A 26988-nucleotide genomic window follows, 5' to 3' on the forward strand; every position below is an offset into this window, starting at 1 on the left:
TCTCCATTAGAATACTTTGCTTTTATGTCTAGAGGCAGTTTCAAATTCTGGGAAACACACAACTGTAGACCTTAGTTCTGCAAGCTTTGTGTTTGCAGTAGAACAGCTTCCATTCCAAAGAATTTTGCATGGATTAGATGAATTCCTGAAACATGTCTGAGAAGCACTCATATGCATGCAGTTGAAATGCCACTGACAAATGCTGAAAATGAACGGAATGTGTTTTAGCAACGTTGATGATGTTATCAACAAACAACTGGTTGGGTTTTTTTAAGATCTTATGGTTCTGATGTCAAAACTTTCTGGATAAAACGAGACATGTTCTTGGCAGTTCTAGTTTTTTAAAAAAGTAAGAAAAACACCCATGAAGTTCTCTAGGCTTTGATGTATTTTTCTACACTAATCATTAAAAAGGAGGATTTGTCGAAAGCTTTTTGTAATGAAAGACCATTGGCAATACAGATCTAGGCCTTGAGAAAGCTGAGATCTCGATTCCATTTTATTTGAAAGTGCCAAGATTCATGAATAAGTTCTACTAGCACATTCATGCACAACTGATAGGGAGCTGTGATACATTTGGGTGACAGGCTAAGAAGACACCTTATTAAAGTCTTCCTGAAAAATCATCCTGAGATCATATGGGGCTCCTAGGGTCTATTAATCAAAAGACTCCTCATTTCAAGTGTCAAAAAGCAAAATAAGAGATACTGATTATTACCAGCAGAGCACAGAAAAAGATATTTCAGTCTATCATAGGCATAATGTAAGCTGAAAGAGGAGCTTTCTCTGACAAATTCTCTTGGAGACAGAGTATGGAAAGATAGTTTTTTGGCTTTAAACTGAAAATCACTTATCAGGAATACTAAGCAAGTTTTGTTTTCAGCTGATCACAGTAAGTGCCTCATTATTCAAATCAGAGGCATTAAGTTCTCATACAAGTTTGGTAAGTTGTTTGGTTTTTTTTTTAAAGTAAAAGCCTCAGGCTAGTTGAGATTTTAATTCATGTGAATTCGGTAACATCAATTTGTTGGCAAGACATTCACTGTGTAAAGAAACAGTTTGTTCTTGAAACACCACTAAACCCAATTATTTCAGTGAAAATTCATGCAGGCATTAACAGGAAAGGTGGGGATAACTGTTTTCTAGATGTCACCTGCTTATGCTGGAAATCCATGTAAGTGGATAATAGCTACCTAAAAGCCCTTTGACAGTGAAGCTATACCAAGAAATACCAAACCCCCACAAATGTATAAAAAATGAGACACTTCTGATTTTATGTTTAAGTGCATTTAAGAGACACTTACAATGCATTGACCTTTTCCTAACTTTATGTACAGGAATTCACATCTCTGCTTTGCATAGTTCTGTAGTGTGGGATCCTGAGTCAATGATTCACTATGTTATTATTGTCACATCTGGTTTTGTCACATACAGGAAGGCTATCAGGGCTGAACTGGATGTCTCTGTTAAAAGGTTGTTTATATACCCTTAAGGAAACATCTGCTGTCAGAGATGGTCAATTTTTTTTATTAACTGCCAAGTATAAACCTTAAACTGCATCAGGCTGACTGTCCTGGCACCACTGCTATAATCAAATGGCCTTGAAGATCTTGCTCCCGTAGCAGTATCTACTAACAAATTAGCAAAAAACCTTCATAGCCATTTCAAGCCAGGATGTTCACTGAGTTGCTATGAGCCAGCAGTGGTGACAGGGCCAGGAGGAGACTTCTGGATCCCAGGAGGAATCAAGTTTCCAAGTCATGTTTTAGTAGCCACTATTTTCAAACCCCTACAGCCCAGCCAGGCTAGGACAGAGGCAAATGCTTCCCGGGATCCAGACCTCTGCGGAAGTTGGCATGGGCAGAACTCACTTTCATTACATGTCACGTAAGGGACAAACGAAGGCATTTGTTTACCGATTATGCTTCCCCCCAGGCTGTGGCTCCCCTCCTTGTTCGGCTTCAGTGTGTGTGTCACCATTCATGGCAATAAGTCAATTCCCGTCCCACTGTGCTGCCACCACCAACCTCCCACCAGTGATGCTCTGTTACCTACAAAGTTGGATGTATTCAATATGTTCTTAACCCTTATGAGGATTCAGAAAACAGGATTCTCTCCTTTCCCAATAACATTTTTCTAAATGAATAGTCACACGCCAGACCAGTTCTCTATATCGCAGTTAGACAACGGGTTAATGTCAGCTGCTTTTCCCCACATCACCCTTGGAAGGCAATCAGATAAATTAGTATAGTTGGTTTACAACACACCACATCTTGTGGAGACTACAGGTGCCTTGTTAGTCTTTTGACTGCCAGCCAAGGAGGGCTACACTGAGGGCAGATATCTGGGAAAGCATGTGTAATTCTGAAAATACAGTCTTAAATCAGAAGGCGGCAGAAGTTTAGCAGCTTATATTTAGGGAGGGTGCATTATTGATGTGATTCTTTTGGTATCAGTAGAATTACTAAAGCAATTATAAAAGCTCAGCATGAGGTCTTCATAAGAGGCTGTTCTCACTGTTAGCCGAAGAGTCTGCCTCTGTATGGAAGGAGGAGGATTACTGGCGTTACCCAATCAGCTTCTTAATTTCTGACAGATAACTTTTATCTTTCTGTATTGTGAAGCAATTAATTTCCTCCATTTGAATGCTTACGATCAAATGTATTTATGTGATTATTATAAAGACTTGACATTAATATTTAAGTGAAAGCTAGATTTCCTTTTTTTCACAAAGCTATGCCATTCTTAAATACCATCAATGTCGGAGACACCTATAATGTTGGAGAAGCTTAGGAAATTAGAAAATTTGTAAATCAGCAAGAGCTGATTTAAATTCTCATGAATTCAGGCTTTTACTTTTGCTTACAAGTGGGACTCTTTTTGGAAACCTTTTAATGATCTTTCATGAAGTTGTGTTGAGCACAGATAAATCTTTTTTTTATCTTCTGAACTGTGCATAGTTTGCTATAATGGATAAATTCTTCAGGTTCTCTACTTACAGAAATGGTACAGAATTGAACAGTTGGGATATTCAATAAACATGATTTCTTTCAGTACTGAAAATGCCAGATCGCCCCTTCAGTTCCAGTATCTTATCTGGCTTTTCCTTGTCCTTTGAATTTTTAAACTGGAAGATAAAAGTCAAGCCCTAGGGTCATTTCTGCGGCCTGCAGTAGAGAGGCTGAGAGTTTAATCTGTTCAGAGCTGTTTTAACACTTGCCATTAGAATTTTTGGCAAATACTTTCTGGACTCTGTAAGAATGTTTGTGTTTCAGTTTGAACCACAAAGATGCAGGAGTACTTGTAAAAATACCAGACGAAGTGTAGATTTAGCAACTGCAAAGTCAGTTGCATACTTCAAAACCCAAAGGAATCCAGAATGGATTATGTTGCTTTAAGGCCCTGAACTGCTCCTCATGGAAGGAATTTTTCCATGGGGGATCCTGGCACCATCACAGCCATCAGGGTGAAGGATATTCAGCAACAGCCATCTCACAAACTGCTGTGGGGTTCTGGCCTACTCTGCGGGATAACTTTTTATTGAAGTGAAAAAGAAAGGGCTGCTACAAGGTTAAAACACTTCCCTTATCTGCCTTGTTCTCATCACAAATTGTTTTACACTGCAGTTAAACCCTAATTCTAAGGGCTTGTAAATGCCTTAAGAATTCCTCTGCCTTCCTTTCTGTCTTAGCCTCTAGCTTTGTGCTTTACTTTTAGGTGGAATGGTAAACAATTTCATCCATGTACCCTGTTGAATACGTGGGGTTTCCATATCCAGAGTTACTTTTAGAGAATATAAATGTGACTAATTAGCACTAACTTTGTTTGTTGCTACAGAAAAGCCACATACATGTTTTTTAATTCGGGGGGAAATGTTGACAGGTGTGGGACAAATAATGCCAGGCAATGTTCCTGGTGCTAGCTGCTGCTGTAAATGAATGTGTTTATCCTAAACTGACAAATTAAACTGATCAGAGAAAATTAATGGAATTTTTGCCTGAACAAAATTTTGTATTATTGATGGTCTAAGTGAACCCCCTCCCGCTCCGTAATAACTACATGTCTTAACTCAGTTTATCAGTAATTGTCAAACAATTTTATACACTTTTTCCGTTTCTTTTGAAACCGCTGTGCACTGCTTTGAATCTGGTTAGAGCAATCGGCTTAACAGTGATTAGCTGATCTCTCTCGTGTGGCCACTCACAAGCTGCTTTTGCTTCTTTTTCCAGCATCGGTTTTAGGCAAAGCACAGCAGACGAGGGCAGCGGGTGCGTGTGGACCCCATAACAGCCATAATCCGGTGCCGGATGAGCCGGTGTGATCTGGGTGGCCCGGGGCTGGTGGCAGTCCCATGGGGGACCGTCCCACTGCCGGGGCTGGGGCAGCGTGAGAGCAGGAGGCTGGGGAGACACGGCACCCTCCCAATGAGGGGTGTCTGAACGGGCCCGTCTTCGCTCAGCTTCTCCCGCCTGCCCTTGCACAGGACGCAGTGTGGGTGCGGGGAGAAGAGCGACGCGCTAACGCTTTGTTTTTTGCTTATCTGATGTCAGTAGGTCGGGCGAGACGGAGAATTAGATGTAGTTGCAGGATGAAGACCAGAAAGTGCAAAAGCCTGTTTCTGGTCAGTGAATTCTGGTCAGTTGTTTCATGAAATACTGCGTGTGTACGTGTACGGGCATGGAAACAGAAAAGATTCACGGGTGGACAATGTGAGCGATGATAATGCAGTGACAGCCTTCCGGTCTAAATCTCATTAACAGCTACACCACGGCTAATGAAATAATTATAAAAGTAACGTAAATGAGAACCAGATCAGACAGCATAAAGAGTGGTCTATAGTAAGAGCAGAGAGTTCAAGTCTATGAAGAAAAGTGCTTTTCTTCTGAACAAACCCTAAAGTTTCAGAAAATAAAGGATGTTCAACATTAAAAGGTGAGGCAACCAAGCATCTGCGAGGAGAAGCATATCGAAACCTGTAATGGTATCTGCTTCCTTGCATTAAACAGAAACATTTAAAACAAGCACATTCCCAGCTATTAGTTTATACCTTTACAGTTGGTAAAATATGACATAATCCCCTCTGCAATAAAGCTATCTCAAAGCGGAAAGTTAAAAAAGACCATAAAATAAAAGTAGACTCTGAGGATTTACAGTATAAACATTATGCTCATGCCAGCAGCATTGCTGGAACTACAAAGCAATGAAAACCGCTCTCTGGGATGAGGGATGACTTTTCTTCCTGCTCTAAGTTCGCTCCCTCTATTTTACATCCAGTTAGCCTCCTGTAGCTGTTAACTGAGGGAACCTATAGTGCAAGTGCTCTTTTTCTGTGAGGTATATAAAGTTGTGTGCACTCCGAGGTTGCATCTGCTCCATTCTGCCCAACACAATCTTAAATTACATTTTGCTCTTCTTTCCTTTTCTGTCCCACACTGGTGTTTTGGTAGAGAAAAACCATCTGCTTCTCTTGTGCCCTCACCTCGCTTGATCCCACAGTCTCTGAAGTAAAAGAACAGATTGATGTAAAGCTATGACAGCAATAAATGTGGCCTCTTGGTATTTACGCTCTGGACACTGTTGTCCACTGCGCAGCTTCTGGTGCCTCGCTTGAGCTGGATAATGCGTTCATCTGTTAACAGACTGTGTTGAGAGAACAATTAATACAGTTTGGTATTACTAAGTAGATGACATGCTTGCCTCATTTCTACGAATAAGGCTTTTGAAAATGGTTCTAATGGGACTCCCTTCCTGCAGTGTGGGTAGAAATATTAGAAGCTAGTATAATTTGCAAACTTTCTAAGTATCTAGACATAATCCCTGAGACCATCTGGAGCATCTGGATAGTCAACAGCTTTGAAAACTGGGCTACGTAGACTGTAGATGGATATCTAACTACAGAGTTGCAAACATCTCATACATCTGTTCCTGAAAATCTTGAATCTTTTATATTTAAACTTTGCAACATCAGTTTTCATTTAATATTTTAGTATTCTTATGAAATTTTCTTTTGTGGTCACAGCTTATCTCTTCACCCTGTGCCCTTCTTTCATCTAGAGTGTCAATTAAGCAAGAGGAAATAGCCTGAATGTTTTATAGTAATAAACTGACATAAATTGCTCTAAACTAATATATGTTGCTCTACGTAATTTTTCTTCATCCTTCAGCACTGAAGCTTCATTTGACATTAGGTGTTCACAAGCTCCCTAAATCCAACACAGGTGCAACTCTTGGAAAAATAAAATCTCTTATTCTTCCTAGACAAGTCTTCGATGTATTAGTAATAACATAAGCTAACATGACCAAATATATTTGGCAGCTGAGTCTAAACAAAGAAGTGGTATCTTCCACTTCTCTGGAAAATTTTTTATGGGTGGGAACCACAGAAGTGGTACCTTTTTTCATTTGTCATCCAGCTGAATTCAGTGGTACGATACATGCTGAAAGGATCTCCATTCAGTATAACTAAGAATGATACAACCCAAGCCAAAATATTTAACATAGAAGACATTACGTTGAATTACTGAGCTCACCATTAAAACAAATGATATTGCTTTGGGAGGGCATTTCTTCTCATACTTGTTACATGATCATCAAACAACCTTAGCACTTGTTTTCGGTGTTATCTGTTTTGACACCCAATTGCTTGCTATGCTGCCCAGAAACTACATTTTAACTATGCCCAAATTAAAAATGTATCCTCTCCCTCCTGTCCTTTTCTTCTGACTCCCTCCCTGACAAGGGACAACAAGGAAACATCACAGTAGAAAGCGGTGTCAAGTGCCAAGTGCAGTGTCAAGTGTCAAGTGACTCGCAAGGTCAAAGGATAATCTTAATGGGGACCTTAAATGCTAAATGGTTTGCCAATGATCCAGCACGTCCCAGATTAAAAGCAATTTTTATAAGGTGAGTTATTCACTGGTACCGGTTCAAGGAGGATACATGATTGTTTTTATAGTCATTGGCCTTACTTGCTCGATTTAATTTTCAAGTTGGATTGCACCCTGGGCTGTAATGCAGGGCAGTTTTGGACTCAGGAGCATTCACTTGTGTTTCTGCCTTCATTCACTACGGATGTATGGTGAAGAGAAAAAAATTGGGTCCTTCCCCTGAAGGCTAAACATAACCTGGCCTGCTGTGCTCTTCCAGACAAAAGACAATATGTAATGGACACTCAGGTTTGAATGCAACTCACTTGACTGCTGACCGAAGTGTCAGCATGAATTTCTGCTTTATATTTTGTCAAAAGGAAGGTGTTCAACTGGAGACATGGTGCCTATCTTTGCCTTTCCTTAGTGTCTGAGAGAGACATCATAATTTTCAGAAAGAGAAAGTATCTTTGCCTTCATTATCTCAAACTAAGATCTGAGAAAAGCTTGAAGATCTTCTATAAGCTCCTTTTTTAAGATCAAAGGGCAAAGATTAAGGGCAAAGAGGGGAGAACTGATGTAAATATCCTGCTTGTGGTTTAGGTATCCCTTGCAGTAAATTTGCTTCAGTAGCAATGTCTGTTGTTGCTGAGCTTCACATGTATACCTTAAGCAATCAAGTTCATTATTTTTTGCGTGTATTGCCTTGAAACATGTAGCATAAATTGCATAAATGCTATTTATTAACTCCAAATTTAATTTTAACTCAGTTCCTCACTATTCATGTGCTTAGCATGCTTTTAGTGTATAAGCAATTCCTTAGAATAACTTTATTTGACAAATTAAGTTGCTCTTTTTCTTAAAAAGGTCTATACGTATGTTCCCCTCTCCCTCCAGCCTTTTCTGGGCTTGCTTATGCATCTCTGAGACATGGGGTTTATCTCAGCCTAAGGGAAAATGTTTTCCTTCAAGCGTCTCCTGAAAATTTTGACAGCAAATCACTGACACTCCTGGAAAAGAGGGAGCACCTGAAGGGTAAGAATTCTCAGAATTCAGTAGGAAAACTTTTTCTTCCATCCACCACCCACACTTGCACTGCTCCCAAGGTCTGCGGGGATTAAACAGCCAGAGGTTATCCAGAATCTCTTCCAGCGGCATGAAGCCACTGGGGAAGCTCCATCCTGTTCTAAGGGAAAAGGGAGTGATAATCTCTGAAGTCAGTCATCACTTTAGGAGACACTTCAGAGGATCACAGCTGTAGCATTTCTTACGAAAACCCTGGAATGCAGATGTAATAGCTAATGGATTAGTGAACCTCTGAGCATCTGGTAATCTAATGCTGGGGTTAGGCCTTTTGGATCGCTGGGAGCACAACTGTGCATTAAGAGATTGCTCTGAATTTCCTCCCTGCTCCATATATGATGTATCCAAAACCTGTTGAAGTCAAAAAGAGGTGCTCAGAAAACGGCGCTTTGGGTGGATCCCAGTGCCACGCCAGGGTCTTTGCTGGCACAAGACCTTTCCCCTTTCAGGTTATTTAACCCAAGTTCTCTCTTTCGTTATGTTCTTTTATTGTCTGTCCCTGTGACAACTGATTTTTGTGACCTTTGTTTTGGTTATTTGTGTCATTAAGTTCTGAAAGTAGGAACATTTTCCTTCTTTAATAAATTACAGGCTTTGTCCAGGTACTGCTTACAGCACCGTATGTTGGGACCTCTACTCTCTGTACCTGTCTTTATCGCATGCTCTTCTGGTCAGGGAAGGCTCTTGTGTGATCTCATTGTAGGAGATCACAAATCAATAGATTACCTGAACCTCACAGAAAAATGTCAATCTTTCATTTTACTGGGGGGCTAAGATGGGAAAGGATCGCAAAACCCTAAAGAAAATGAAAAGAGCACCACAAAGCAGCCTGAAGGCTTTAAAAATACATTTCTGAAGTTTTTTAATGCCTTATTTAATACATGGACTACCTCCTTGTAAAAAAGAGGTGTACTGGTATTTTCTAAGCATGTAGGTGTATAACACAAGACACAAAGACACTAGTGATTCTCTTGGGTGGAACAATGAGAAAAGAAACTTGGGTGAAGCCCTTTCTGCTTTACTCTAGCCACAGAATAAATCGTTCATATATTCCAATGCTGTTCATTTCCTTCTGTTCCTAGTCCAGTGTGGCCTATTGTAAGAAACCCATGTCGTACCAAACAAATGAGATAACAGGGGATTCAGCCAAAGTACAATGAAAGAATAGCAACTTAGGTATCATATGAATAAGTGGAAGTTAAATATGTATGTTTGTGCAATTTTAGATACATATGAATATGTAAATGTAAAATCATACCCTGCATAAATAGGTTTGTAATTCACTGAAGCCTTACATTTTGAGAGCTTTGGGGATTTACAAGTTATTATTAGGATATTTCACAGTGAGTGATTTCTCAGTCAAAAGTGTTTTAGGCCTGCTTTAAGGGAAGACCAAGCTTCACTGTTTCGAATTAAATTAGATATACTAACAGAGAACTCCTTACAGTCACTTGTATAATACAGGCTTTCCATCAGTTCGATTATGATGTGTTACATATTTTTGTACTGTGATGAATGTGATGCTGATAGAACGAAAGGAGATAGCTAAACATCTGTTACACATTTGCATTTCAGGTGTGAGCATGAAAATAAAGCTTCATTTTTCATATTTCACCCTGTGTACTGGGCACCCTATTCTCATTATATTATAGTCTTCTATAACTTAAAACTGTAACTCCACTGTTTCTTCACATTGAAAGCCTGATTCTAACCTCATGCTGCTCTAAATTAGGTGTTACCCCATTAAAATGGAGGATCTAGATCCTGATCTCATTGTGTGTAATCTGAAGGAAGTCTTTGCAGTTCAACAGAGGTACTTTGAATTTTCATAAGGTAACTGTAACCACATTCAGCTCCAACAGCATGTGTATGTAAAAAGCCAATATAAATGAGATCAGAATCAAGTCTGTGCTATTTGTTCTTTCTCTGGAAAATAGTTGATAAATTTATGTTTGCTTTTAAATATGATCAGTAGTGTTCTAATCACAGTCAGTCATCTTGAGCAATTAGCTGAATGCTGAAAGAATAATCATTGCTTGAAGCAGTTCCCAGCTGACACTTAAATTTAATTCCTTCTTTTTCTTATTTCAGATTCCTCACACTTCCTGTTTCCATGGAGAAATTCCGATGTGTGCTAGAGTAGACATCAGTAACGATATTTAGGGGCCTTGAGGACAATACTTCCATTTTGAGAGAAACGTAAGTCAGAACTTAGGTCGCCATTAATGAAAAATAAATAAATAAAATCATAGAATCATAGAACAGCCCTGGTTGGAAGGGACCTTGAGAGATCATCTGGTCCATATTTTCGTGGGAAAGGGAGCCTAGATGAGGTTATCTAGCATCCTCTCCAATTGCATCTTGAAAACCTCCAGTGATGAGGACTCTACTACGTCCCTGGTGAGGTTGTTCCAGTGAACGATTGTTCTCACTGTAACAAATTTCTTTCTTATTTCTTTCAAATTTCTTTCTTATGTCAAGGTTAAACCTCTCCTGGTGCAACTTGTACCCTTTCCCTGTCCAGTGTGTCATCCTAATACTTGCGTAATCATATTTCACTCTGTATGAGAAAATACTTCTCTGCACTTTTAAGCCAGAATTCCTTCCCTGAGGTTTTGAGAATTACACAAGATCAAAGGCAGCTTTATCGGAGAGAGGAGATTGTGTTTGCTATAAAGGTCTTCACTGTAGCTGTTTTGATATGGTCTCTCTGAGAAGGGGTCTCTGGCTTTTCTGTGCATGACTGCACCCATTCCATCCAGCTTTGAGCTCAGCTGGACAGAGGCGGGGGCTGCTAGCAGGCAGTGGACGCACTGCGTTTCGGCAGCCCTTCTTGGACAGACTTACACTTGCCGGAGAGCTCAGCTTCATTGAGAGCCTTGGACTGAACAGAATCCTTCATCCAACTGATAAAATGTGTTACCTGCTCTCACTCAGCTTGGGCTTATGACTTAATTATGGCGGCTTAATTAAGTTATTCCTGGCCTAACATTGGGCTAGAAACATAACTGGGAAATGTATGTCAGGGAGAGCTAACTCACTAATCTGCATTTACTGAAAATCACATACAGTGTTAAAAGCCTCCTTTACTAAGCCCAAGTCCACACACATTCAAGGTTACATCCCAAGTTCTTTAGTGATGCATTTCATCAATGATCTTAAGCATCATGACCAAAAGCCATATTTTCTGTTTATTTTTATTTTATCAAAATCTATCTTTCAATAGAAACTTCCAGATTTCCTCTCTCTGTTGTTTTTTAACAGGCAGTGATACGTTGATCACTGGGATTAGGTAGGAGTAAGCCTCCTCAATTGTGATTTATTTGTGCCGATAGGTATTTTCAGTTACTCAGAGGAACTACAAATGTTAAATCTTTATGGTTATGGTAACTGCACAGTGAATTATAGATGACTGTTCATTAAGCAGTGTAATATAAAGGATCTCATCAGCATGTGAAGCTGGCCATCAGAATACCACAGTCTCCATAGATCCTATATATGATCTGTACTCAAAATCATAACAGTTCATTAAATTAAAACATTTCAATGTACAAAAAAGCAAATACGACATCAAGTTATTCATTGATAATATGTATTTAAAAGCACTTTTTAAAGTCTACAGTAGTGATGCTAATTGTAGGGGAGGAAAATGCAACAGTCAAAAGGTTACTAAAAAGCTCTTATTTCTAAGATGGATCTCCATATTAAAACCAAAAAACCAACCCAACCAACCAACCAAAAAACCCCCAAGTGAATTTATGCAAAAATATATCTTTTCATAAATGACTATGCAGCATTTGTTTATTCAAATATATCTAGCTAAAAAGTGATTAGTTTCTTTATTCCTTCATTACTACAATGAACTGGAACTATTTGCAACTTTCACGGGGGAAATATTTGAGAAATTAAAATGAATGCATTCCATTATCTTATCACTTTGCTACTGCTGACAGTCTTAAGGAAATGTATCAAGCTGATGGATGGATAACATTCTCCTTGAATGGATAAGGCAATGCTAGTCAGTTCTCAGCCATCTTCCCCTTAAAGGCTGGAGTGGGATCTTTATCTTCTAAACTTAACTATATAAGCCAATGTATATGACTTCCCTGAAAACTGCTTTTTTTCTGAATTTCCAACATAGATATTTAAAATAAATACAGTTATGCCAAGTAATTGCAGGCTATGTGATATAACTCATGTGAAGCAGAATGGATTTTGTGAGAACCAAGTAGGTGGCAGGAACAAAATCCGTGTATATGTATTTGTACAGTTTCCTAAATCTCTTGATTTTTTTGCAAATGATTGACTACCTGTGTCATGACTAATGGAAATGGTAATGAATAATGTGCATTTACTTAGACATGTTCAGACTGAAAGATCTCAAATACAAAACAGAAGCAAAGATAGCAGAATAAAATAACAGCTGTCGTCCCATGGAAATTATTTGTATTTCTTCAGGTTATAGGAAACTCTAAATGTTAACTACAGCAACAGATTATAAAGGAAGGCAGAAACTGCGTTTCAATCTGATGATCCCATGCTAATAAATTTTATTGTTTCTGAATCAGGGACTTGACCAAAATATCACTTGGGATATTATATCACTTGGGACCAAACCCCAAAATATCACTTTAAAACTTTTTCTCAGATGTGTATTCATAGTTTAAAAAGACATGGTCATGACTTGCCTTTATGTCACTTGAAGAAGGAAAGGATAATGCTTTTCCAGGTGACAAACAGAAAAGAAGTGAAAAAATTAGTGTTTAAGAGATATTCAGACTAATTTACAAAGTCAACACTAATGAAGCATAAGGCTTATGTACTAAATGTAAATAACATTCCACCTAAGTCGAAAATCTGTGTTTATGTGAGTCAAACCTAAAAAATCTACATCACAATGAAAACGGTGTGTGTTTTCAGGGTGCGTAGAATACCTTTCTTTCACTGAGTTTCGCTGGGCTGCAATTCATAACATTGCTCAGTGAAATAAGAAAAGGACTTGACCATATGAAGAGCTTGCTTTCAAAACGCAGTGTTTTACTCAAATGCCAATGAGATTGATTGGCTAACAGCAATGTAGTAAAGCAGACATAACAATTACAAGAATGCTATCAGGTCACATCTTTGTTTTATGAGATGATGAAGCATATATAGTTAGGATCTAGTGTCCAAACGAATCCATTTCCTCCTCTAGTAATGCCAGAAATATTTTCAGTTGCTGCTAACCAATTCCTGATTAAACAATGCAGTATATTTTTCTTGTCTAACTACTGGCTTTAGTATTCTTTTACTTTTGGCATCACTTATTTGCTGGATTTAAAACTGTTGATTTACGGTGGAAAAGATGTAGCATTTTTATAAACATAAATTCTTTTTAATGAACAAAGGATTGACAGTCATAGAGAAGCTATCTGCTGCTCAAGAGTGGCAGGACAAGAACTTTCATACTTTATCTTCCTTCTGTTCCCAGCTAGGAAAGTTGTTTTTTTTTTTTTTTTTAAAATTAAATATATTTCCTAATAAATAGAGTGTGTTTTGCTTTTCCCCAGCTTTCTTTGTGTTCCAAAGGAGTTGAACTTTTCATCCCAACTTCATCTACAGGAAAAAATATATTCCTGGAAAATTTCAGCCAGAAAAGTGTATATATGAGTAATAGCAAACATCCTCTAAGTCTGGATTCCTGTGGGTTTGTGTCTTGGGCTTGATAGACTGTACTTTTCTAGGAAGATGCAGGCCATAAGTGCTGTCTTTCTGAAGGTATGGAATGTGTAATGTGGATTCTCGGGCATCTAGTAACATTTGAGTTTATGTTAATCTCTTTTCCTCATTTGAGATGATAACAAATTCTCAAACTGAGTTAAAAAGTCACTTACTAAGTCTAACTGCAAAGTCACTTCTATCCCCAGAGCTTAAAAGAATGGTGATCCCTCCATCAATATGGCCGAACCTAGCTATTAGGTTCAAATGTGATGGTTCATGGAAAAAAGCTCAACAGATTGCTGATCACGTTGACAGTCAGATCAGCAGGGCATGACTGTGGCTGTATAACCCTCGTCTTTGCAGGAAACTAGGAAGAACAAAAATGAAAGACAACATACAGCCTAAAATGTGGTGGGTGGTGGTATCTATGGTGGCTACATTTTGATAACCTTTTATGGTGGGTATAAGAGGGGCAGCTCCATTAACTTCATGAAATTACCTGTGTCTAATGCTACTGTAAGTGAAAGCAAAATCTAGACCTTATGGTAGACCACAGTACTTATCCCTTACTAGGAAAAGATACATTGAGTGCAAGTGTGGAAAAGGAACCCCTCTGGGGATTTTTATTAATTCCATGTCAATTCAAAGTTTGCTAATTCAGCGAAGTTGTCCACGATGACTTATTGAAAGTACAGCATGAGAATATTGATTGAGTTTCAGTCATGTAAAGATGAAAGTATTCACACAAAAAGATGCAATCTTTTGAACATCACTGAACCACTGTGAAACACTAAAAAATAGTCAAAATGTTTTAATCATTCCTTAGGGGAAAAAACCAACCTTATAATATTGGGACTATATGTGGAATATTACCAAGGAAAGTAATAAGTCAAATTCTGCTCTCAGTTTTAGCCCTACAGCACAATTAGCTTACAGGTATTGCAAAAGTAGTATTTTGCAGTTAGAACCACACAAGAAAGTTCTGGCAGAACCATTTACCAATGAATCTAAACGATCTGTAAAAATGATATTTTTTGCTGCTTTTGCCAAACTTTCAGGGAAGATCTTCTGGAGAAACAGTGCAAACTGTTTTGACATTTGTGGAGAAAAATGTTTGGGTTTTGGGTTTGGTTTTTCTTTTTTTCTGAAATATCTTTTCATGTAAGCAATGTTACAGTGCACTTAAAGAATTTCCCTGGCTGCTCACTTGTGAGGCTGTTGGTTCCAGGTCTCACTGTGCGGGACATTTTTCTTAAACTTGCTTTTGACTGTGTACCTGTTTGACTTTTTTTCTTGGATTTTCCAGCACACTAGCTGGATGATTTAGTCTACTTGTTTCGCATCCCAGAGGCAGAGACCTTGACATTCAGGTAACTCAGTGACAGAAACAGAGCACATGACATCTGACCCATCCTCACCCTGGACATGACTTTTCTGTACCTCCCATGTGGGGACTGTTCTTGATTAAGTGTTCAGCTCTTCAGGGATATACAAAGGCAAAGGCAAACAAATACATAGGTTTACTCATTTTACAGTAACTCAAAACCCAGTAAGATTTAGAAATGGGTAATGTAAAGTCTGACATTCTTGCTACTGTCTTCTTAACACTTGGGTAAGAGCCAGAGTCCCCTCACTTGAACATGATTTTTACTGAAAATCATGAAGTCTTTTTTTTCCTGTATTAAATTTCCTTCTACCCTTCTCTATGGAAAAGTGTGCTTTCTCCTCTCTTGGCCCAGCCTACATTGCTTTCTTTGAATTCCTTGCAACAGTATGAGCCGTTGTGTATTTTAAAAGAAGCATGTGGCATCTTAGTTGTCATATCTCTGCCTCCATCTGTATACTCATGCTACTTTTGAGAAGTTGGAAAGATCTCATTTCCCCTAAGATATGCTTCAGTACTTCAGTACAAATTGGAGTACCTGAGGGCAGCAGCCTCTCTTCCTCCTGGCAGATACACAGCACAGCCTGAATCCTCATACCCTGACACACTCAGTGGTGGAATTCTTTTTAACCTTGCTTAGAATTCAGGTGTTATATATAGACTAGTTTCCTAAATTATCATTCTCCTAAACTGAGGTAAGCAGTTTTTTATTTTTTTTAAGAACTACAGTTCATCAGTTCTGACGTGGGCATCGAAAGCTAAAAGATGAGGCGTGAGCTAGTCACTGTAAGCTCTGTGTATAGAAGATGGTTACAAAAAATCATCACCTTCAGAATGTAATTAATCCAGTCCTTCAGCTGGCTTTTGAGATGGATTAGATGAATTTCCCCCAGGAGTACCTGTTTCCTGCTGTTAACTGTTAAGGGAGCCTGGCTGGTAACATTGCATTTGATGCCAAACTCAGGTGCCTAAACTTAAGTAAGATGAATCCCACCTAGTGTGTTTAGACTTCAACAGAGTGAAATTATTCAAGGTCTGCAATACTTTATTTTACAGATACATTGCTCAATGTGGAGAATTTTTATGTTTCTTTCCTAGTTGAAAGGTCTTTGAAATCCCTCAAATCTTCGTGAAGTAGAGTTGTCATGCTCTGCCTATCTTTTTTTCTTGTACACAGTAGGTTACAGGTGCATTGCGGTATTACTGCCAGTCACAATCACTGTTTAACTTCTTCAGGTGCACAAAGATAAAATCAGAATGTAAGCCACTTTATCAGGATTACACATGGATTACCACCTACAATCAGCAGTTCACATCCTGATGGGACTCAGAGGTATCTTGCATTGGCTGAAATGCTCTCAACTCAGATTATCTCTTGAATACGACTGAGTACTTTGCAAAAAAGAAAAATACCATTAGCTGCATTTGTAGATGGGAAAGGCAAGGTAAAGAGAAAAAGTCTTTTCAGGCTTCCTTTTAGCCTTCCTTTGTCTCCCCATCTTTCTGTCCTTTTCCATGGCTATCCTCCTTTCCAGCTGTATCTTCACCGCTGCCTTCAACACTGTGGACAACTAACTGGCTTGTGGAGGCTGTTGGTTTTGTCTGGGAACACCTGAAACCGCCCGATGGTATACCCAAAGACATCCCCTATGTAAGACTGTAAAACAGAACCAGAGGCACTAATTAGGCAACTAATATGCCACCTAGATATTCTTGTGTGCAAGGAACATCCCCAGATGGCCTTTGCATCTCTTTGTTGACAATGCTTTCATGGAAAGGAGATGGAGTTGGGTGGGTGTCAAGACCTAAAGGGTTATCCAGTCTGTGGGTGTATAGAGGTTGTGACTGTGAGTTTGTAGGATTCTGCAATGCACAAGGACATGGACGCTTTATTCCCTAAATTTCTCTGCTTTATTACAGATTACCACAAATACCGCAAAAATCACCACTAGCAAGTAAACTACCACAAAAATAAAAATAATAATTTAAAAAATCACCTCTAGTAGTATACTTACGATTGATAAAGTGAATATATATATCTCGCTATTACAAATTACTATCAGCAATCAATAATAAAGTATCAATCAATAGTATGGCAGCAGTCAACAGCAGCAATCAATTGTATAGCAATAATCAATAATAGCAACAAACAATTAGGCATATACTGTTACAAGTTACTGTGAACTTTTCATCTTTTCTTTAGTGATGCAAGTTATCAACAGTATAATAGCCGATATGATAGATTATCTTTATGGATTCATAATATCGGTATCAAGTGAATTAGACAGATTTCAGAAGGGAACAGACCATCACAAAGGGGGGGGGGGGGGCGGGGGCGGGCAGGAAATGACTCCAGAGGTGGACCCAACCTTCCCAGAAGTGAGAGGACAAACCAAACCAACCCCAAAAGTGGGCCCGAAAAGGGGGAACAGTGAGATTACAGACAGAGTCTCACTTAAAAGGTGATCTGTGTCACAGAGTCTAGAGGCAGTCAGGCATCCCCGATGAGAGCCCAAGACCTCGTAGAAAGTTTGTTTGGAGAATTCAACCTGTTTAGAAAAGAAAAAGCACATGCAGCAAGGGTAGTTCTCAGGGAGAGAGGCTCCACTTTGGATAAAAATTAAGCTCCTTTTATATCATAGGGACATAAGAGGGCATAGGACATCACTGCTTCAAGCAGCCAATAGGTGCTGTTAATTTAAATTTTTCACCTGTAGCAGCCAATAGATGATGAAGTTTTCTGTTCTTTCAGACCAATTTTTATTTTTCCAGACTGTTTTCCACCTTTTCAGATGATAAGGTGCCATTTCAGTCCCTTGTTTTTGTGCTTGTTGATGGTATCTCAGGATGTCTCTGCTTCCCAGGTACCCCAGCTGTACTTCCAAGAGGCCAACTGCCCTTTTCAAGGATGTTTCTGGTTCACAGGCCTAGCTCCCAGGCTCACAGCTCCCAGGCTGGCAGGCATTTTCAGCCACCATTTTTCAGCAGACATTTTCTTATTTTCAGTAATTTTCCCCTCTAACCAGGCTGCCTTTCTGGCTGCTCACATCAGTGGGACATCTAAACACAAGTCTAGTTGCCACTCTGATAGCAAACCTTACAACTTTCTTCTCAGAGTTCTAGTTTTTTCATCAGATGTTTAGAATCATAGAATCATAGAATAGTTGGAAGGGACCTTTAAAGGTCATCTAGTCCAACCCCCCTGCAATGAGCAGGGACATCTTCAACTAGATCAGGTTGCTGAGAGCCTCGTCCAACTTGACCTTGAATGTTTCCAGGGATGGGGCATCTACCACCTCTCTGGGAAACCTGTTCCAGTGTTTCACCACCCTCATCGTAAAAAATGTCTTCCTTATGTCCAATCTAAAACCACCTTAAAACCGTTACCCCTTGTCCTATTGCTACAGGCCCTACTAAAAAGTCTGTCCCCATCTCTCTTATAAGGCCCCTTTAAGTATTGAAAAGCTGCTATAAGGTCTCCCTGGAGCCTGCTCTCCTCCAGGCTGAACAACCCCAGCTCTCTCAGCCTTTCTTTATAGGAGAGGTGTTCCAGCCCTCTGATCATTTTTGTGGCCCTCCTCTGGACCCGCTCCAACAGCTCCATGTCTTTCCTGTGCTGAGGGCTCCAGAGCCGGACGCAGTGCTGCAGGTGGGGTCTCACCACAGCAGGGTTGAGGAGCAGAATCACCTCCCTCCACCTGCTGGCCACACTTCTTTTGGTGCAGCCCAGGATATGGTTGGCCTTCTGGGCTGCAAGCGCACACTGCTGGTCCATGTCCAGCTTTTCATCCACCAGTAACCCCAAGCGCTTCTCCGCAGGGCTGCTCTCAATCCCTTTGTCCCCCAGCCTGTATTGATACCAGAGGTTGCCCTGACCCAGGTGCAGGACCTTGTACTTGGCCTTGTTGAACCTCATGAGGTTCACATGGGCCCACTTCTCCAGCTTGTCCAGGTCCCTCTGGATGACATCCTGTCCTTCTGGCGTGTCAACTGCACCACTCAGCTTGGTGTCATCTGCAAACTTGCTGAGGGTGCACTCGATCCCACTGTCTGTGTCATTGATGGAGATATTAAACAGCGCTGGTCCCAGTACAGACCCCTGAGGGACACCACTCGTCACCGATCTCCATCTGGACATTGAGCCGTTGACGACTACCTTCTGGATGCGACCATACAGCCAATTCCTCATCCACCGAATAGTCCATCCATCAAATCCATATCTCTCCAATTTAGAGAGAAGGATGTTGTGGGGGACCATGTAAAAGGCCTTACAGAAGTCCAGACAGATGACAACCGTAGCTCTTCCCTTGACCACTGATGTAGTCAGTTTCTTAGGTGTCCCGTTCATCCCACTTGGTATAATCTTAAATATGTATTTTAATTTGGTCTCTATTCTGTATCATATGTGGTGTTGTTTCAGCACTGTAACAATTCCAGAGAACAGAAAAAAAATCACAGCATTCCAGAACTGTAAAGTCGAGTTTGCTTTAATTAAAAGTCACTTTTGTTCAGTTGGAAACAGGCTGTGGGAATAGATGAAATAACACAGAGGATTTTAGGTTAAGCCTAGCACAAATATTTTGGAAGATTGTGAAAAATTGTCTACTTTTCTGTCATACATAATGCCAATGGGACAGTCTATGTGTGTTGGAGGCTTGAGATTTTCAAGATTCAGGGTAGTATATCTGTATTCAGCTATTATGTAAAGGCCAGTAGTATTCCAAAAAAGGGAGGCAAGAGATACACCATGAGGGAATAAGAACTGATCAGTCTCCAGAACTTGACTGCAGATAGCAAACACTAATTCACACAATCACAGAATGGCTGAGTTTGGAAGGCACCTCTGGATTTCTTCTATTCCGAGCCCTCTGCTCAAAACAGTCAGCAAGAGCAGGTTGGTCAGGGCCAGGTCTAGTCTGGTGTTGAATACCTTTAAGGGCTGAGATACCACAACCTCCATGGGAAATATTTTCCAGTGTTAGAGCACACTCACAGCAAATAAGGTGGTTTTTTTGCTTAAATGGAATTTTGTCTATTTCAATTCCTCTTGTCCTATCACAGAGTACCACTGAGAAGGGTCTGGCTCCATCTTCTTTGCTCACACCTATGATGTATTTACACACATTGATAAGATTCCCCTGAGACATCTCTTCTCCAGGCTAAACAGTTCCCTCTCTCTCAGCCTCTCCTCATGTGAAAGATGTTGCAGTCTGTTACTGATCTTCATGGCTCTTTGGTAGACTTGCTCCAGTATGCTCATGTCTTGTAGGGAGCCCAGAACTGGACACATTACTCCAAACGTGTCTCACCAGTTCTGAGTAAAGTAAAGTGAAACCTCCCTCAACCTGCTAGTGATGGTCCTCCTAAAGCAGGAGGCTGTTGGCTTTCTTTTCACAAAGGCACATTGCAGCCTTATGTTCACCTTGTGGACCCTCAGGTCCTTTTCACGGCCAATGAAAAGCCATTGCCCAGGCAGTCAGTCTTCAGTGTATGGTACATGGGATACTATAGTTCCCCCATAATACATGGGGTTATTCCCTCCCAGGGGCAGGACTTTCCACTTCCCTTTGAACTTCATGAGATTTCTTGTTTGTCCATGTCTCCAGCCTGTCCACGACCTTCTGAATGGCAGCACAGCCATCTGGTGTATCAACCACTCCTCCCAATTTTGTATCATCTGCAAAGTTGCTGGTGGTACATTGTATCCTATCATCCAGGCCATTAATGAAGATGTTAAACAGTATTGGTGCCAGTACTGACCACTGGGGTACACCACCAGGGACTGGCTTCCAACTGGAGTTCATGCTGCTTATCACAACCTTTTGAGCTCAGCAGTTCACTCAACCCACTTCACTGCTCACTTAGCTAGTCTGTACTTCATCAGTTTGCCTATGAGGAAGTTTGGGGAGACAGCGTCAAAAGCCTTAAACTTGACATGCCTAAAAGTCAATCCTTGACTAAAGTCAAGATAAACAACATCCACTGGTCTTCCCTCATTCGTCAAGCCAAGACTATTAAGTTGGTCAGGCATGATTTTCCCTTTATAAATCCATGCTGACCATTCCCAATCACCTTCTCATCCTTCATATGTTTGGGAATGGTGTCTAGGAGGATTTGCTCCGTTACTTTCCCAGAGATCAAGGTAAGGCTGACAGTTACTTGCTTTCTTCCAGTTCTCCCCTACGTGTCATGGCCTTTCAAAGATTATTGAGAGTGGCCTCACAGTGACATAGGCCAGGTCCGTCAGCACTTGTGGGTGCATCCCATGAAGTCCCATGGACTTCTGTATGTCCAGTCTATCTACATTTCCCTAACCTGATCCCACTTCAGTGAGGATAAGTTTTCCTTGCTCAACTTCCCCATGGGTCTCAGGCATCTGGGATTCATGAAGGCTGGTCTTAACAGTAAAGCCTGATGTGAAGGTGGCACTGAGTGCCTTGGCCTTTTGCATGTCCTTTGTCACCAGGTCCTCTATCACATTCAGCAGCAGGCCCACATTTTCCCCAGTCATCCTTTTGCTGCTGATATATCCATAGTAATCCTTCTTGGTGCCCTTTGCATCCCATCCCAGATTCAACTGCAGGTGGGCTTTGGTTTTCCTAACCTCATTCCTGCACGTTCTCTATTCCTACTGAGTTACCTGACCCTGCCTCCAGCTCTTGAATGTTTCCTTTGTATGTCCGAGTTTTACCAGGAGCTACTTGTTCACCCAAGCAGGTGTGTCCTGCTACCTTTGCTTGACATTCTTCACGTTGAGATGAACTGTTCTTGAGGTTGGAGGGTGTGATCCTTGAAAATCAATCAACTCTCCTTGACCACCCTATCTCCAGGGCTGTATCCTATGGGATTCTTCCAAGCAGGTCCCTGAACAGGCCAAAGTCTGCTCTCCTGAAGTCCAGTGCTGTGATCCTGCTTTTTGCCTTGCTTTCTCCTCCCAGGATCCTGAATGTCATCATCTCATGGTCACTGCAGCCAAGGATGCTCCCAGCCTTTACATCCTTGCTCAATTCTTCCATGTTTGTAAGCAGAGCATCTCCTCTCACTGGCTTCTGGATGACCTGCCAGGAAGTTGTCATCAGTGCAGTCCAGAAACCTCCTGACTGCTTGTGCCCTGCTGCATTGTCCACTTCAGTGGACAATAGAGGCTGCTGGTCAGCCACAATCAGGTGCTTGAAGTCCTCAGTGAGAAACAGGGCCTGTGAATGTAAGGCTTCTCCCAGACATACATGACTGTTTGCAATAATTTATCCTAGTGCTGTTTTCTTGCATTTCATGTTAATTAGGTAAAAAAAGCCCCAGGAATATGGGTTCCTCTGACCCTGGGGGCATACTACAAGTTTCCGTGGAGGGGCAAGTCAACAGCATAAGTTCTATTCCTGTACGGAAATATAAGAGAAGTTGTCTGTAGCTTCACTGGCTTGGAAGACTTGAAGGGTCAACCTCATTATTTTATACACTGCTTTCTGTGACACATGTGCCTTCTTTCTCCTGCTCATTCATTAAAAGATCAGGAGCAAAAGATTCCTTTTGTTAAGATTTCCACATGGAGGTACTAATTTTTCATTTAAGGATTAAAAGTGGAAAATATATAAAATTATATTTTCTGATTTCTGGTAGGTAGCAACTGCTGCATTCCAAAGGGCTTGGAATTATCAAGGTAAAACCTGCTTTGTGCAAGATGAGGGAATGCTCATTGAAACATGATTAAACTACTAATGATTTTTTACTCCTCCTCACTGTAAACCATGGGGCTGTTTGAGCAGAATCTGAGAATTAAAAATACCAATCAGGTTTTGTTTTTCAAAAAATGCTTCATTTGGCAACCACATTTTAACAGTATTTTCTAAGTTAAAAGACAAGCAGTGTATTTTTGTTATAAAGTCAAATATTGATCATACTCAACAAACAGCTTGGTTAGCAAGCAGAATATGCAGAAGTTGCCCTAATTTTAATACGTGGCATGCAAATCAGCTCGGCAGTACATGAACAAGTATTTATATTAATACTTTTGAAGGGAATTGGGATACCCTTGCATAACCAGTATTAAGTTTGTCCCATGTGTTGCAGAAGCATAGTAAATTGGAAGCAGTACCAAGCAACAAGTATTATGAAGAATAAGTTTTGAATTAACTTCTTTGTTTGTTTGCTTCATTCTTTCTTTTGTCTGATGCCCTCTGTGATTTATGGAGTTGCAAAGCATTCTTTGCTACAGAAAATTCGTGTTCAAGCTGGGAGATTTTTTTCATCTGAAGTTTAAAGAAATAACTCATTTATCAGTCCAGAACTACTTGCAGAACTACACATGTAACTCGTTACCTGTGTAGCTGTAGGTGTCCAACTCATGGTTGATTTTTAGTTATGTATTTCTCTATTGTGTAAATCATTTTGTGACTTCTTTAGTATAGAGTATAAAGCACTTTATGTTGTTTGTAGTGGAGTAAAGGAAATCTCATGCAGACGTCAAGCTTGAAAACTAAAAACTAAAAGAATGGCTAATTAGGGGATTTAAAACAAGCTACAGGACCTCTCTTGATTTGAATCTAGCCAGGTTGCTACAGACAAGAATATTTGTTATCAAATGGTGTTCATGGAAAGACATGATGTCGTGGTTTAGCCCCAGCTGGCAACTAAGCCCCACACAGCCGCTCGCTCACTCCTCCCCAGTGGGATGGGGGAGAGAATCGAAAGACTAAAAGTGAGAAAACTCGTGGGCTGAGATAAAATCACAGAATCACAGAATCGTATAGGTTGGAAAAAACCTTTAAGATCATCAAGTCCAACCGTAAACCTAATGCTACCAAGACCACCACCATACCATGTCCCTAAGCACCTCATCCAAACGTCTTTTAAATACTTCCAGGGATGGCGACTCAACCACTTCCCTGGGCAGCCTGTTCCAATGCTTCATAACCCTTTCAGTGAAGTAAAATTTCCTAATATCCGGTCTAAACCTCCCCTGGCTCAACTTGAGGCCATTTCCTCTTGTCCTATCACTTGTTACCTGGGAGAGGAGACCGACCCCCACCTCTCTACAACCTCCTGTCAGGCAGTTGTAGAGAGCGATAAGGTCTCCCCTCAGCCTCCTTTTCTCCAGGCTAAACAACCCCAGCTCCCTCAGCCGCTCCTCATCAGACTTGTGCTCCAGACCCTTCACCAGCTTCGTTGCCCTTCTCTGGACACGCTCCAGCACCTCAATATCCCTCTTGTAGTGAGGGGCCCAAAACTGAACACAGCATTCGAGGTGCGGCCTCACCAGTGCCGAGTACAGGGGCACGATCACTTCCCTAGTCCTGCTGGCCACGCTATTTTTGATACAAGCCAGGATGCCATTGGCTTTCTTGGCCACCTGGGCACACTGCTGGCTCATATTCAGGCGGCTGTCAACAAACACCCCCAGGTCCTTCTCTGCCAGGCAGCTTTCCAGCCACTCTTCCCCAAGCCTGTAGCGTTGCCTGGGGTTGCTGTGGCCCAAGTGCAGGACCTTGCACTTGGCCTTGTTCAAACTCATATAATTGTCCTCGGCCCATCCATCCAGCCTGTCCAGGTCCCTCTGCAGAGCCTTCCTTCCCTCAAGCAGATCAACACTCCCGCACAACTTGGTGTCATCTGCAAACTTACTGAGGGTGCACTCAATTCCTTCGTCCAGATCATTGATAAAGATATTAAACAGGACTGGCCCCAACACAGAGCCCTGGGGAACACCGCTTGTGACCGGCTGCCAACTGGAGTAAACTCCATTCACCACCACCCTTTGGGCCCGGCCATCCAGCCAGTTCTTAACCCAGCGAAGAGTACACCCGTCCAAGCCATGAGCAGCCAGTTTCTCCAGCAGAATGCTGTGGGAAACCGTGTCAAAGGCTTTACTGAAGTCTAGATAGACAACATCCACAGCCTTTCCCTCATCCACTAGGCGGGTCACCTTGTCGTAGAAGGAGATCAGGTTGGTCAAGCAGGACCTGCCTTTCCTAAACCCATGCTGGCTGGGCTTGATCCCTTGGTTATTCTCTACATGCCGTGTGATGGCACTCAGGATGATCTGCTCCATCAGCTTCCCTGGTACCGAGGTCAGGCTGACAGGCCTGTAGTTCCCCAGATCCTCCTTCCAGCCCTTCTTGTAGATGGGCGTCACATTTGCTAATCCCCAGTCAGCAGGGACCTCCCCAGTTAGCCAGGACTGCTGGTAAATGATGGAAAGGGGCTTGGTGAGCACATCTGCCAGTTCCTTCAGTACTCTTGGGTGGACCTCATCAGGCCCCATAGACTTGTGAGTGTCTAAGTGGTGCAGCAGGTCACTGACCATTTCCCCCTGGATTATGGGGGCTCCATTCTGGTCCCCATCCCTAACTTCCAACTCCAGGGGCTGGGTACCCAGAGAACAATTGACCCTGCTATTAAAGACTGAGGCAAAGAAGGCATTAAGTACCTCAGCCTTTTCCTCATCCTTGGTCACTGTGTTCCCTCCCCTACCTACTAGGGGCTGGAGATTCTCCTTAGCTCTCCACCTTGTTGGCCTTCCCCCTGATTCTTACCCACAGACAGTTTAATAAGTAAAGACAGTTTAATAAGTAAAGCAAAAGCCACGCACACAAGCAAAGCAAAACAATTTCCCATGGGCAGGCAGGTGCTCAGCCATCTCCAGGAAAGCAGGGCTCCATCACGCGTAACGGCTACTTGAGAAGACAAACGCCATCACTCTGAACGTCCCCCCCTTCCTCCTTCCTCCCCCAGCTTGACATGCTGAGCATGACACCATATGGTATGGGATATCCCTTTGGTCAGTTGGGGTCAGCTGTCCCAGCTGTGCCCCCTCCCAGCTTCTTCTGCACCTGGCAGAGCATGGGAAGCTGAAAAGTCCTTGACCAGTGCAGCAACAACTAAAATATCAGTGTGTTATCAACACTGTTTTCAGCACAAATGCAAAACATAGCCCCATACCAGCCACTATAAAGAAAATTAACTCTATCCCAGCCAAAACCAGCACACAGGATCTCTTGGTCAATTTCTCTGTGTCTCTAAAACAATCCAATCAAACCAGCAGAGCTGCTGGCAGATTTAGCAGACTTAGTAAGAAGGTTTGTGTAAGCACTGGGTTATCAATTCTGTTCAATCCCTTTAGTCTAACAGCAGGGGCAGTATTTGAAAGTTTGCTTTCTTCTGGTCTTTTCAAATAGAGCAAATAGGGGTTTTGGTCCTTGTGTCTTTTAATTCCAAATGAAAACCACCAGCTGTACTTCAGAGAAAAACGTCTCTGAAATCTTGTAAGTCCAAGTTCATCAAGGGGCAACAAAGAAGTAAAACAGAAGTTAAATTGTGCCTGTGGGAAGAGGAGAGAGACTAGAAGAACTCTCTAAATCTACTGTTAATTTATGTGGCTATCAGAACGGCTGGCCCGGTAATTCATGAGCTCTTGGCTCTACTGAACTAATGGCAAAACTCCTGTTTGCATTGAAGGAATCTGGATTTAGCCTTGACAGACTTATCAGGAGAACGTATTAGTTTGTTCCCTTTTATAGTCTTGTAGTAGTTTAAAGAGAGAATCATTACGTTTGTGCGAATATCTCAAAATTCCTTAAGCTTGCATATATTAGGCTCATTGAAAGAAATTCTGCAACAGGCTATATATGGCTGTCATTCCTTTAGGGCTGGTAGGAAACTGAAGAATTTAAAATTGTGATATTTTTAAACTGGTGAATACCAGAACCTGAAGAAACAGTTTCTGTGTCTCTGCATCACAATATTTTAATGGGAAATAGTAGGTCATAGCTTTTGTTTATTTATTTATTTATTTATTTATTTAACTTGGGGTTTAGAAATGAAGTAAAGTAGTATAAGGGAAAACAGAAAATTAGGAAACAGAAAACATCTGAGGGTTGTGTTTTTAAAAATCAGGATTTTTCATGCTTAATGATAAATGATGTAATTTTGAAACAGTAGTATTAATTACGGGGATAACTG

General features: G+C 41.1%; 1 long non-coding RNA gene across 8 annotated transcripts in view; it reads left to right on the top strand.

Annotated features, from left to right (window-relative positions):
* Positions 1-3308: 3308 nt before the first annotated feature.
* Positions 3309-26988, top strand: part of LOC142421738 (uncharacterized) — a 37900-nt gene continuing 14220 nt past the window's right edge. For 2 of the 8 annotated variants that reach the window (XR_012778968.1, XR_012778969.1), the window contains exons 1-5: positions 3310-3570; positions 10041-10148; positions 13499-13706; positions 14013-14106; positions 16270-16366. This is a non-coding gene — a long non-coding RNA (uncharacterized LOC142421738). Of the gene's footprint in view, positions 3571-10040; positions 10149-13498; positions 13707-14012; positions 14107-14955; positions 15020-16269; positions 16479-16568; positions 16685-26988 lie in introns of all 8 variants that reach the window. The other 6 variants (XR_012778964.1, XR_012778965.1, XR_012778966.1 and 3 more) reach the window with 6 other exon arrangements.

This window comes from Mycteria americana, chromosome Z, assembly GCF_035582795.1.
Source record: "Mycteria americana isolate JAX WOST 10 ecotype Jacksonville Zoo and Gardens chromosome Z, USCA_MyAme_1.0, whole genome shotgun sequence".
In the NCBI taxonomy this organism is placed as follows: domain Eukaryota; kingdom Metazoa; phylum Chordata; class Aves; order Ciconiiformes; family Ciconiidae; genus Mycteria; species Mycteria americana.